This window comes from Gymnoscopelus braueri (genome assembly GCF_963280865.1).
Source record: "Gymnoscopelus braueri genome assembly, chromosome: 16".
Classification (NCBI taxonomy): domain Eukaryota; kingdom Metazoa; phylum Chordata; class Actinopteri; order Myctophiformes; family Myctophidae; genus Gymnoscopelus; species Gymnoscopelus braueri.
The window spans coordinates 10,889,803-10,902,502 of NC_137616.1; positions in this window are offsets into that span (position 1 = coordinate 10,889,803).

Here is a 12,700-nt window from a genome sequence, read left to right on the forward strand (position 1 = left end):
AGCCGATCTACAAGCTCACAACACGTCGCGATCGCGATGCAATGGTGCAAACTGCATGAGTGCTGCCTTATAGAGCGTCGCAGTTCCCGCCCACTTCCTGTTTTTTTTGGTGCCGGAAGAAAAAACTCAATGCATTTTTCCATTGACATTTCCAAAAATATTTATATCTATTAATTTAAGCCTCGAATCAAGCCATCACGAGATGACATGAATCATGACCATAAAACGTTTTTTTCTGTGATTTTTTATTTATTTTATATTTAATTATATGATATACTATATTTAATAAATACCCTTTGTTTTGCCATTTTCAACAAAAAAAAAATCACAGAATCAAACGTTTATGGTCATGATTCATGTCATGTCATGATGGCTTGATTCGAGGCTTAAATTAATAGATATAAATATTTTTGGAAATGTCAATGGAAAAATGCATTGAGTTTTTTCTTCCGGCACCAAAAAAAACAGGAAGTGGGCGGGAACTGCGACGCTCTATAGGCAGGGAAATAAGGAACCTTATTCCACAGAGGTGTTGTTATGTGGAGTATAGTGCGACATCTAGTGGCTGAATGTTGTCTATAGCAGTTGTTCTCAACCTTTTCTGGATCAGGGCCCACTTGAAAATCTTGAAAGTACGTCCGGACTCTGGAATCATTAAACCGTGTGAAAGCTAGCTGGGAGGAGGATTTGGGGGAGGAATTTTGGAAGGAGGTATTGAAGCGTGTTCATGGCTCTTCTTTTTGAGCGATACACTCTCTCATTCAATGCAAAGTACTACATCGTTCGTATTCGTACTTATTATACTAAGGCTCGGTTATCTAGAATTTATGAGAATGTATCGTCAGCCTGTGATAGATGTCAACATGCTCCGGCAGACCTCATACATACATTTTGGCTTTGTCCGTCCCTCCACAATTATTGGAGAGAAATTTGTCACTCTGTCAGAGATATCGGGGGGAAATGAGGAATCATGTGCTGTTGGCGCATTGTTTGGGGTTTTCCCTTCTTTGCCTTCCCTCCATAAAGCTACAAAAGATGCTATGGCCTTTGTCACCTTATTGGCTAGGAGACTTATCTTGATGAAATGGAAATCTTCTGACTCTCCCTCCCATACTCATTGGATGAGAGATATCCTATATTTTCTTAAATTGGAGAAAATTAGACTGACCCTGAATGGTTTTGCCGAAATATTCTGGAAGGTATGGAGTCCTTTCTTCCAATATGTACGGAGGATAAACTTTCCTTTCATTTCAGATTAGGTTATTGTGTGAGGTCTGATGGTGTAATGTTATTAGGGTGTTGTGACGGGAGCGCTGTTTTGCGGATTGCACAGTAGCTTTTCTGTATGGTTCAGCTGACTGACATGTTTTTTTTTCTGTTTTTGGTTTTATGTATTGTGGTTGTTTTTCTTTTACTTGTATCTTATTTCTTGTAAGTCTTGTTTTTTCTAAGTCTTGTAGAAAAAACAAACAAACTTGTTATGTAACTATTTTCTTGATTGGGCTATATATGAGGCAATGCAATGGTATATTTTTTTGATATGTATACAAGAAATGCTTCTGTCAAAATACAATAAACAAAATAATGTTTAAAAAAAGAGAAAAAAATCTTGAAAGTGTCCCATCTGATTTGCTTAATGTACAACATTGTTTTCTCACTCAACAGTAAACAAACCAACATACAGCATAAGTGTATACAGGGTATCTGCACATTTCTAAAGTGACAATTTAAGGACTTTTAAGACCCTTTTCTAAAACAAATATATTAAACAATGTCCCCAGTTCAAATATAATTATTTTGGGGGGTCACGGCCTGAAAAGGTTGAGAACCATTGCTCTTTCTATACAATAGCACCTTTAACATCTATGATTGTGTTACCGTGTAGCCTACAGTACCTAAGCTAAACACACCAACAGGGTGAGACTCCCACAACAAATCAAATGTTTAAGCAAGGTGGCTGTCTTCCCAGCATGCCCAGAGGGAGTGGCGCTGCTGCCTGACCGGTCAACGTGATGGCATATGCCCTAATTAGGTAAATGGGAAGCCAAGTGTCACTGCTTCATGTTTAAGTGCCTGAACAAGCATGAATGATCTACATGGTAACATGCGAAGTCAGGGTCAGTGGACAGCCTACCCTAGCCCTAAGCTACGGATTTGTGTGTGTGTGTGTGTGTGTGTGTGTGTGTGTGTGTGTGTGTGTGTGTGTGTGTGTGTGTGTGTGTGCGTGCGTGCGTGCGTGCGTGCGTGCGTGTGCGTGTGCGTGTACGTGTACGTGTACGTGTACGTGTACGTGTACGTGTACGTGCGTGTGCGTGTTTAAGTGTATGCATTTGTTTGTGTCAAGTCGAGTCATGACACGTAACAGGAGTTTCCATTGAAGGCAGATGACCAAACAAAACACATATTGCAATATAATTCAAAAGCAAAGTAGTAAGATGCAAAAGAAAAGTAAATCAAATGTAAACACTATAAGAGGATATCATTACGAGTTAGAGTGCTTGACATACAAAAACCATAGACAACTTTAGACTGAAGTAAAAGCAAGAGAGAAAAGGTGGGTATTTTAAAGGTGATTTAAAATAGTCAATGGTGGGACAGGACTTAATGTCTCGGGGCAGTGTTATGTGCTGTGGGGCATGTTTTTATGATGTTTTGCATAGTAGTGTATATCTGTCTGTCATTAAATGTATCTATGAATTGAGTACAAAGGACCCCAATGGAAACAAGCCATAGGCTTTCTTGGGTTTTAAATCCTCTTAGCTGACCTTGTATTGAACTGCACTTTCCTGTGCTTTTTTTCTGCAAACTGCTAATAAAGTATTCAATCCAAAAAAAGAAAAGTGTGTCTGTTCTTTTTTCCTCTGTTTTTGCTCTCTCAATTACAGGTCCCCCCCCCCCCCCCCCCCCCCGACAAGCACTTGGAATTGTAGGCATTACATTTGGTTCGACTCAGTTCCACAGATAAACATTGTGAAAATAAATAAATTGTAACTTTAGAAATGTGCAGATACCCTGTCTGCACTTATACTGTATGTTGGTTTGTTTACTGTTGAGTGAGAAAACAATGTTGCACATTAAGCTAATCATCTGGAACCCCCACAATAATTTAGGGACCCCCCTGGGGTCCCGGCCCCCAGTTTGGGAACCACTGATCTATAGCATATGCTTACTGGATATAAGTATATAACTCTGGACTAGCTACTGCATCAGAAGTTAGGTGTGATAATGGAGGAAAATGGGGGAAAATTACACTGAACACTGAATAACACTCGAGAGACATAGATTTAAAGTTAAATTGTACCATATATTAAAATTAGGGGCAAAAATTTAGAAAAGGAAAATAAACAGTATGGCCATTCACAATATATTCAACATGATCCAAACAATGCTCCTTCAATAAAGCAACCAGATATTCTTTGACCCTTAAAGGAGAATTCCGGACAAATTAAGTGTTATCTTTGATGTCTCGTTACTCACCTACCGATGTGAAAAGTAGCGTTCTTTTTTTTCATATATTCCCCTGTCGTCATTTTTTAAACACCCTCCGTTGTTATAATGGGAGCCGCTGGGTTAGTGAAGTTCGTCTATTATAACCGATGCAATGTTATTTTTTTCTCTACTACGATTCATTGTAGAGTCTCATGATAGTCAAACATGCGCTGAAAATTCCTGCGAGCCTGCCGTTAATGGCGAACGATTTAACACTGGTTGCTTGTTTCCAGATTCTGGCAACACGAGTTGCCAGGTTCTGGAAGAAACAAGCAACCAGTGTTAAATCGTTCGCCATTAACGGCAGGCTCGCAGGAATTTTCAGCGCATGTTTGACTATCATGAGACTCTACAATGAATCGTAGTAGAGAAAAAAATAACATTGCATCGGTTATAATAGACGAACTTCACTAACCCAGCGGCTCCCATTATAACAACGGAGGGTGTTTAAAAAATGACGACAGGGGAATATATGAAAAAAAAGAACGCTACTTTTCACATCGGTAGGTGAGTAACGAGACATCAAAGATAACACTTAATTTGTCCGGAATTCTCCTTTAACTCCCCAATCCGGTAAGGCAGTCAGTGTCAAAGCCAAGTCAAAGGGGCATGTGCTGGGCAATTGTTTGTGTGAGAGACAAGGAATTGTGTGAATGGTGTGTTGGCTGTTGCAGATTGTCCTACCTTCCCTGGCAGGACAAGGAGAGCTGTTGTCCAGAGTAGTGTTGAAGATCAGGTTCGAATCACTTGGTTAGCTTGCCATCATCATATCATCTTCACAAATATATCATAGCTCCTCATTGAGAGAACACTAGCCTCTCACTCCGCTATACAGCTCCGAGATGAGGTTCTATGTGGATGTCACCCAGAATCGGTAGAACGTCCGCCAAGCACCTATTTTAGGTTGGGGCACGAAATAACGTTTAAATTACTTATTTAGTCAGCCTGTGGCCATGTTTCCCATTCAACCCGGAAAACCCCCCTACGTCCGCTGCCAGTACTGCTCCCGATTTGGCTACAATGGGAAACATGGCCACAGGCTGACTAAATAAGTAATTTAAACGGTTATTTCGTGCCCCAACCTAAAATATTTTCCACCCAACCAAACCTTAAACATCTGTACACGTTGGAATCTACCATTAGTTTTTGGACACGATGTATACAAAAGGGTAAACAGCGGAGCCTTGGCGGACGTTCTACCGATTCTGGGTGACATCCACATAGAACCTCATCTCGGAACAGTATAGCGGAGTGAGAGGTTCTTAATGGAGCTAAGAGAACACATGGTCTGCGGAAAAATGGCACGTAAAATGACAACCACATTTAACAAAACATCTTAACAAAACCACTGAACATTACACTTTAAATGAAACTTTTACTTTTCCAACAAAATAAAAATGTCAAACAAAACATTTCAAACATGTTTCACTCACCAATTCAGCAATAAGAATTCAGTGAGTTTTATGAATTGACACAGCAATCCGCATAGTGAGCTGTTTTTACTGATCATACATACTTCACCGCAGGCAACTCTTTAGATGCTATTTTTTATATCTGGCATCTAGAGTTGCAATAACAACCCTTGTCAGCCCATTCATCCAAAAAGAAGAAGTCTGATCTGATTGTATTAAACGACGTTAAACTCACCAACATTGAAGTTGTACAGAAAGCTTGGATTATCCTCTTTGCATCTGCCAAGTTTTTGTTTCATAAAAATCCACCATTGTCATGTTATGAGAAACTTCCTGTCAATAAATTCCGTGCAGTTGATTATTTAAGTGTTCGAGTTTGGAAGAGCTTGTTGGAAATCATTCAACGGTCCTGTCCTGTGTACCACCTGTTTCAAAAATTGCACATAATGCAGGAGGCAGCAGAACGTTATTGAAAACGGGTGCTTCCAAACTCTGACACTTGGAAAAATAATCACCTGCACGGAATTTATTGACAGAAAGTTTCTCATCAGAACATCACAACGGTGGATTTTTATGAAACAAAAACTTGGCAGATACAAAGAGGATAATTTAACGTTTAATACAATCAGATCAGACTTTTCTGTTTGGATGAATGAGCTGACAAGGGTTGGTATTGCAACTCTAGATGCCAGAGTATCTAAGAGTTGCTTACGGCAAATATATTCTGTAAAGGTTGACCAAACGGCCAAAGCTCCAAAAATTAGACAACTGTCCAAGAATGCATTTTGTTGTTTTTTTATTTTCCAAAACTCTCCAAACACCAACTTGTCAGTGCAATAATGTTTACAGTGTAGGACTGGGCAAAAATAGACATATCAAAATAGTCCTTGCAAGAAAAACACAGGCAAAAGGCCAAACATAATAGGCTACACCCTTCCATGAAGGGCCCTAGCAGCTCTCTTCCTCTGGCTGTTGTGTAGCCTGCCAAAGTCAACCCACTACCTAGCCTGATTATCATACTGAAGCTGCAGTCCACACAGCGAGTGGGCGGGGTCTATGGTCTGGAACCTGGCTACCCCTAATCTCTCAAGAACAGATTCTGCTCTCCGCTTGAATCTGTCGGGGGGGGTTCGTCATAACGTGTACGCACTGGCCTACAAGTGGGCGTGCCTTCAGATCAGGAAGCAGGCCGCGCTTTACCCAATCAAAAGTAGTGGGCGGGATTTACTGTCTGTGCTCTCGCTTCCCACTGAAAACAAACCGAAACTCATTTAACAATAGCGTCCTCGGAGCAGACAAAACCACGGAAAGATATTCACATTTTAACTTGCTCTTTCATCATAAAAACAAGTGGGCTTATAACCAAAACGATCCATGTTATCTGGGAGAAGTGGTGTTAGTGTTCCGTGTAGAAATATTGTTAGTGGGAATGAAAACATAAGTGCACCACCGGAAGTGGAGCGCTGAGGGCAGACCAAAAACCCCGGTTTCCTTGCGCACGGGTGCTCCGTTCAGCTCCCCCCAGAGCCAAGTGAAAGAGTAAAAAACAGCAGAGGGCGCTGTTTTTCCTTTTTATTTGGCTTTGGGTTCCCAGATTGGGCTACCCCCAGCTGCATGGTGTTTTAAAGCAGGTGGGCCATATTATCGAGAACACAGACTAATTTGTATTAATCAACTTAAACAAGGCAAACTATGTCCCATACGTTATCTACAATTACATCATCAACGTTTAAAAAAAAAAATCCATTTCATATATCAGGCGCCACACTCACACATTTAGGCCTACGATTAGAAAAACTACAAGATAAAACAGGAACAAACACCCCTCTCCTCTACAGTACTTGGCACCTCCCAATCAACAGGAGGATTGCCAGCACTGCAGACGAGAGACAGGTGACCAACGATTAGTTGACTTTGTCCCACCTTTTCAACAAACATGTTTAAAACCATTGCAATGTCCATGTTCAGGAATTCATTCAGAAGTAGGCCTACAGATATTTTTGAGGAACATAAACACTGACACTACGAACAGATATTTTTGAGGAACATAAACACTGACACTACAAACAGTCACGTCCAAGCTGGCCAGCGATAATTAATTGGAAGCAGCTGTAGTTAGATGAATATAAATAAATAATTTATATTATTTATTTATATAAATAAGATGTGTGTGTGTGTGCTGTGTGTGTGTGTGTGTGTGTGTGTGTGTGTGTGTGTGTGTGTGTGTGTGTGTGTGTGTGTGTGTGTGTGTGTGTGTGTGTGTGTGTGTGTGTGTGTGTGTGCGTGCGTGCGTGCGTGTGTGAGGGCACGGGCTAATGACACATACAATACAAGGAATATCAAAATTGGCAAAGTTAAGGATTTGACCATTGTTTCTGTACAGACCTGCAGCAGCTCCTGTGTCTGCTCCACACCATTCACCTTAGCCTCAAGAAACATGCTATGATCCTCATCCCTTAGGCTGCTGTTCCCAAACGGGACCCACGTTTGGGTCGCGGACCAATTTGTATGGGTCGTGAGTAAATATTCCCTTTTTTTGTTTCCTACATAAAAATAAGAAAAATAAATTTCAAAAGATTAAAAAATGTTTAAACAAAAACAAAATCAATTAAAAACAATCCCAACATTTTTCAAAAGTATTTCATAAATGAAATAAAAAATAATCTAATAATTTCCATAATTTCCATGTTGTGAGCTTGTAGATCTGCTATTTTCACTAGTTTGGGTCCCGGGCAAACGTTTAATTTCTCTTTTGGGTCTTGAGCTGAAAAGTTTGGGAACCACTGCCCTAGACTACCTATGAGGCAACAGGCAGCAATAGAAAAAGACAGATCATCTTTGGTTTTGAAGTGTATTTGGGGAACTGAGAGAAGTTGAGGATGAGCAAAATGTGGAATATAGCAGTCAGAGATCAATAATGTATTGTGGAGCATGTAGGGCTTTAAAAACTTTTATAATCAATCCCGTATTTTACTGGTATGAAGTGCTTTATTTTCTTTGTTCCAGTTAAAAGTCTAGCATTTTGAACCAGCTTTAAATTAGAAAGGGTTGACTGTGTCAAACCCAAATACAGGTAATTGGTGGTAATTACAGTAGTAAAAGCATGGATAACGGTTTTCTATGTCCTTATCAAGTTAAAACAGCTTACAATTCAAAGATGAGTCCGAGAAGACATCATGTTTCCTCTCAATACATTTGCAGTCAGGGTTGATTGGGCTGAAGCTAGGAGGGCAAAAAAGGGCCAAAAGAATTACTTCAAATTTTCAGCTGCTATAATTTAGTTGAATGAAGTTTCAACCAGCATTTTATGTCATCTTTCAAAGGTATTGGTTAAGAATTCACAGATTTACAGATATTTGTTCTCAGACCTATTCTTATTCTCAAGTGTATTTTTATTCTGACTCATTTGTATTTGATCTTTTGTTTGTATCAGGTGTTGAATGTCACTACCTGCAATATTACTACGTTGTATTGTGTGTGTGTGTGTGCATGTGACAATTTGTGACAATAAACACACAAGCAGTAGATATACCCTGCTACATTCATGGATTCTCTATTTTTCATAGTGACATCTAAATCCTGGTCATGGCCAGTGATCTTTGAAATACCACACACTAAGTGACTGGTATATGCAATATGCAATAGGCCACGCCTGCCACGGACCCCCATTTGGTTCCTACCAGTGACACACACACACACGCGCACACACACGCGCACACACACGCACGCACGCACGCACGCACGCACGCACGCACGCACGCACGCACGCACGCACACACACACACACACACACACACACACACACACACACACACACACACACACACACACACACACACACACACACACACACACACACACACACACACACACACACACACACACACACACACACACACACACACACACACACACATGCCCTCCAATGCTAATGAAAAGTTGATAGACTCATCGTCTGCGATATCCCACACACCAAGTGATAAGAACCTCCTGTTTCTATAGCAACACCCTGAGTTTAGAACATTCACCTCGTTCGCCTTGCAGCGAAAATCTTGCTGTGCACATTTCAAAAGAGAGCACTGCCTCACAGCTAGTGGTGGAAAAAGTACTCAAATGTTTTACTTAAGTAAAAGTATCAATTCTGCAATGTAGAAATACTCTGCTACAAGTAAGTCCGGAATTCAAAATTTACTTGAGTAAAAGTTTTGATATCAAAATGTACTTAAGGTACCAAAAGTAGAAAGTACTCATTCATTATGCAGAATGTCCCATTTCACAAGTTATAAAATGTATTAAAATCTTTTCAAAATCTTTTAAAATGGCCGAAATGTATATAGGGCTGAAGTGGGTAGGTTTTAATAATAATACAAATCTACAAAGTAACTAGTAACTAAAGTTTTCAAATAATAGCAGTGGAGTAAAAGAATATCATTTGCCTCTGAGATGTAGTGGAGTAGAAGTAAAAGTACCGAAAATTGGAAATGCTCCAGTAAAGTAAAAAATACCTCAATTGTACTTAAGTACGGTACTTAAGTAAATGTACTTAGTTACTTTCCACCACTGCTCACAGCTGTGGGATAAATTATGGTTCCTTATCAAGAAATGACTTCAAGGTACATGCAGAGAACAAAAAAAAGAGAAAGAAAAATAATGAGTTGAATTGATCCCACAACAAGACCGAAATCTTAATACGTATTAATATGTTGACACCAATGCCTTTGATTGGCTAGAGGAATGCATGACGAAATACAATTCTATAAATAGGTGTGTCACTTCAAAAAAACGTTTACGTTTTTGAAGCGAGGTAAGACAGGATCAATCAGTCTTGATTGGAACAGTATCTTCTAGTCCAAATCACCCGTCCGTGCGTGTGTGTGTCCCTCTGAGAACACCTAACATTGGTCAAACAAAGGCGCAGAAGGCCAAAGCTGATCAAACACACCAATCAACTGCTGAAACTGTTCAAGACAATGAAGATGAAGAAGACAGACAAGTATTTGAACAAACCAGTCAATTATGACGACTCCCATATGATAGATTGCTTCAATGTAAACAGAGCATTGCTTCAATTAAACAGAGCTAAGAATCATAAAGAAAGAATGAAATTAATCAGAGACAAAAAATCGCTAAATGACAAAAGACGTAGACTAGCCATGAATGCTTACAATATGACACAGCAAAGATTGCTACAATCTCTGGAAGAAAAAGTAGAAGAGTCTGAAGAGAACATCGAAAGGAAAAAAAGGAACTGGTCAGAGTATTTAAATAGAAGACAAAATATGATTTTTAAATCATTTTTTTTTAAATAAATATTTCTTTAACATACACCTTTTTATTTAACTACAGTATATATCTTTTACTCTACTGTATCTCATTAGTTATTGCTATGATAATATAATTGCTATAGTCTGCTGGCGGAGACTTGTGCTCCGAGGAGCACATTTTCTAGTTATTAATATAACTTCTTTTGGATGTTTTTATGTAATTGCTTTAAAAAAAATTCTTTGCCTATGATTGCATGCCCAAAATAGAGGTGCCAGGTTGAAAGTGGCTAACGACACTGTGTCTGAGGACTGAATGTGTTACAGGATCACCCCAGGGGTGCGTTTTGTCACCTTTGTGGTTTGTGCTCCACCCAACAATGACTGCCAGAGTATGTTTGAGTCAAGGTTCATAATGAAGTTAGCTGATTTTGTGGACCATCCTGGCCCAGTCTTGGATTCTGTCATCAAATGGTGCAGTTGTCTCTAAGACAAAAGAGATCAAGATCCAACAGGGTTTTACTTGTCAATCTTAAAGTACAAGCAGTGAAATCAACGTGACATGTTCTGCGAGACTGCATGTGCTAACAACAATACACCAAGATAAGAATAGTAATAGTACAGGATGTATTAAGATTAAAACAAATGTAAGAAAAGTTGCAGGTACAGTATAACCACTTTATCAGATGAAAAGATAAAGTTGGCAATACCACAGCTAAACCACTTTAGCAGTCTTCATGTTTAATGCTGTGGAGACAGTAAGACGATATAGGTACTTGGGCACCATCCCGAATGACAGAAAGGCTTTTGATGCCAACACTGACTCCATCTGCAAGAAGGCCAATCAGAGACTGTCTTTCTGGAGAAGGTTGTGTAAGGTTTCAATGTTAATAGATCACGTTTGAAAATGTTTTATTCATGTTGTATTTATGTTTTCATTGATTTATGTATTCATTACTTGTTTATTTTTTATTGTGTGTATTGATTGTGTTGACTACTGTTGCAAATGAAACTGCCAGACATGGACATTAAAGCCTATCCTATCCAATCCATTCCAATTTAAGTTTCTTATAACTTTTTTAAAAACATGTATTTTTCTTTTTTTTTACAATTTATCTGCTGAGAAGAACTTTTCACCCCTTATGGAATAGCAAAAGCATTATTATATATATTTACCAACAGAGGGAGCTGGAACTTGGACCAAATCTCAAAGGCCGCCAACCTTGAGGGCAGGGAGCTGTCCATGGTACTGAACTGTAACAGTAGATCACTTGCATGGCTTGGCTTACACTGGACTGGAGGAAATTCATTGTGAGTACAATAAGCACACACACGCACGCACGCACGCACGCACGCACGCGCGCACACACACACACACACACACACACACACACACACACACACACACACACACACACACACACACACACACACACACACACACACACACACACACACACACACACACACACACACACACACACACACGAACATTAACTAACAAGCATTTGAAATTTATTTCACTATAAAGTATATTTATTAGAATAAATTCAATTTATGTAAAAAACATTGAAGCATGGGAGTTGTACTCTGTCTTTAGTTTAGTCATAAATCACTTAAATTCTGTGTTAACAAACCCTACTGCAACGTTCAGTATGTACTGTAGCAGCCTCACTTACCATTTACTATGACAAATATGGGCATTAAGAATTTAGTCATAAAAGTGTTAAAATAGCACACACTAAATGATTTATATAGGTTGCATACTGTAAGTCCACTGCACTAACTAAATGTTTAATTAAGACAAACTCTTGACCAGCTTGACCAGTGTGTGACAGCAGTATACACTGTACAATTCTGAGGTTTAATTTAACTCTGGAAATTCAGACACACTTTCAGAGTTAAATTAATCCTCAGTATCCTCAGTGCAGAGAGAGATCAGTTTGTGACCGGAGACTCATGGGTCAAATCCCAGCTATGAAAGTCTGGATAAGGGGAAGGGGAAAGTTTGCACGCACAAAGTACCTAGAATTATCAGCATTCAACTCATCCAACTATGAGGAGCTAGGGCAGCTATTTAACAGCACCTAAGGAGCTGTTAGGAGTTCAATGTCTCGCTCACAGACATGAAGCCAGGTGGAGCCGGGATTGAACTGGGAACCTTGTGATTCCCAGTGCTGTTGTTGCATGTGCAGGGTTGCTTTTGGTGGAGACTATTGCTGGGGTGTTGTTTCAGTCTCTGTGTTGTACAGAGACAGAGTAGGTTGTTCAAATTTGCAACAGAGGCGGCCATAGTTGTTTACAGCTGGTAGACTATTACTATAGAGGATATGCGTGTGACATCATCATCAAACCCGGAAGTTATGCAGGAATGCCTACTGAGTGTCAAAAAAATACTTTCTGGCCTTGACAGCCCATGCATCCAAACAGAAAAGTCATATCTGATTGCATTAAACAACATTAAACAATGTTAAACTCACTTTGCATGTTGCTTTGCCACTCGCTTTGCCACTCGATGTGCCATTCACTTTAAGCATG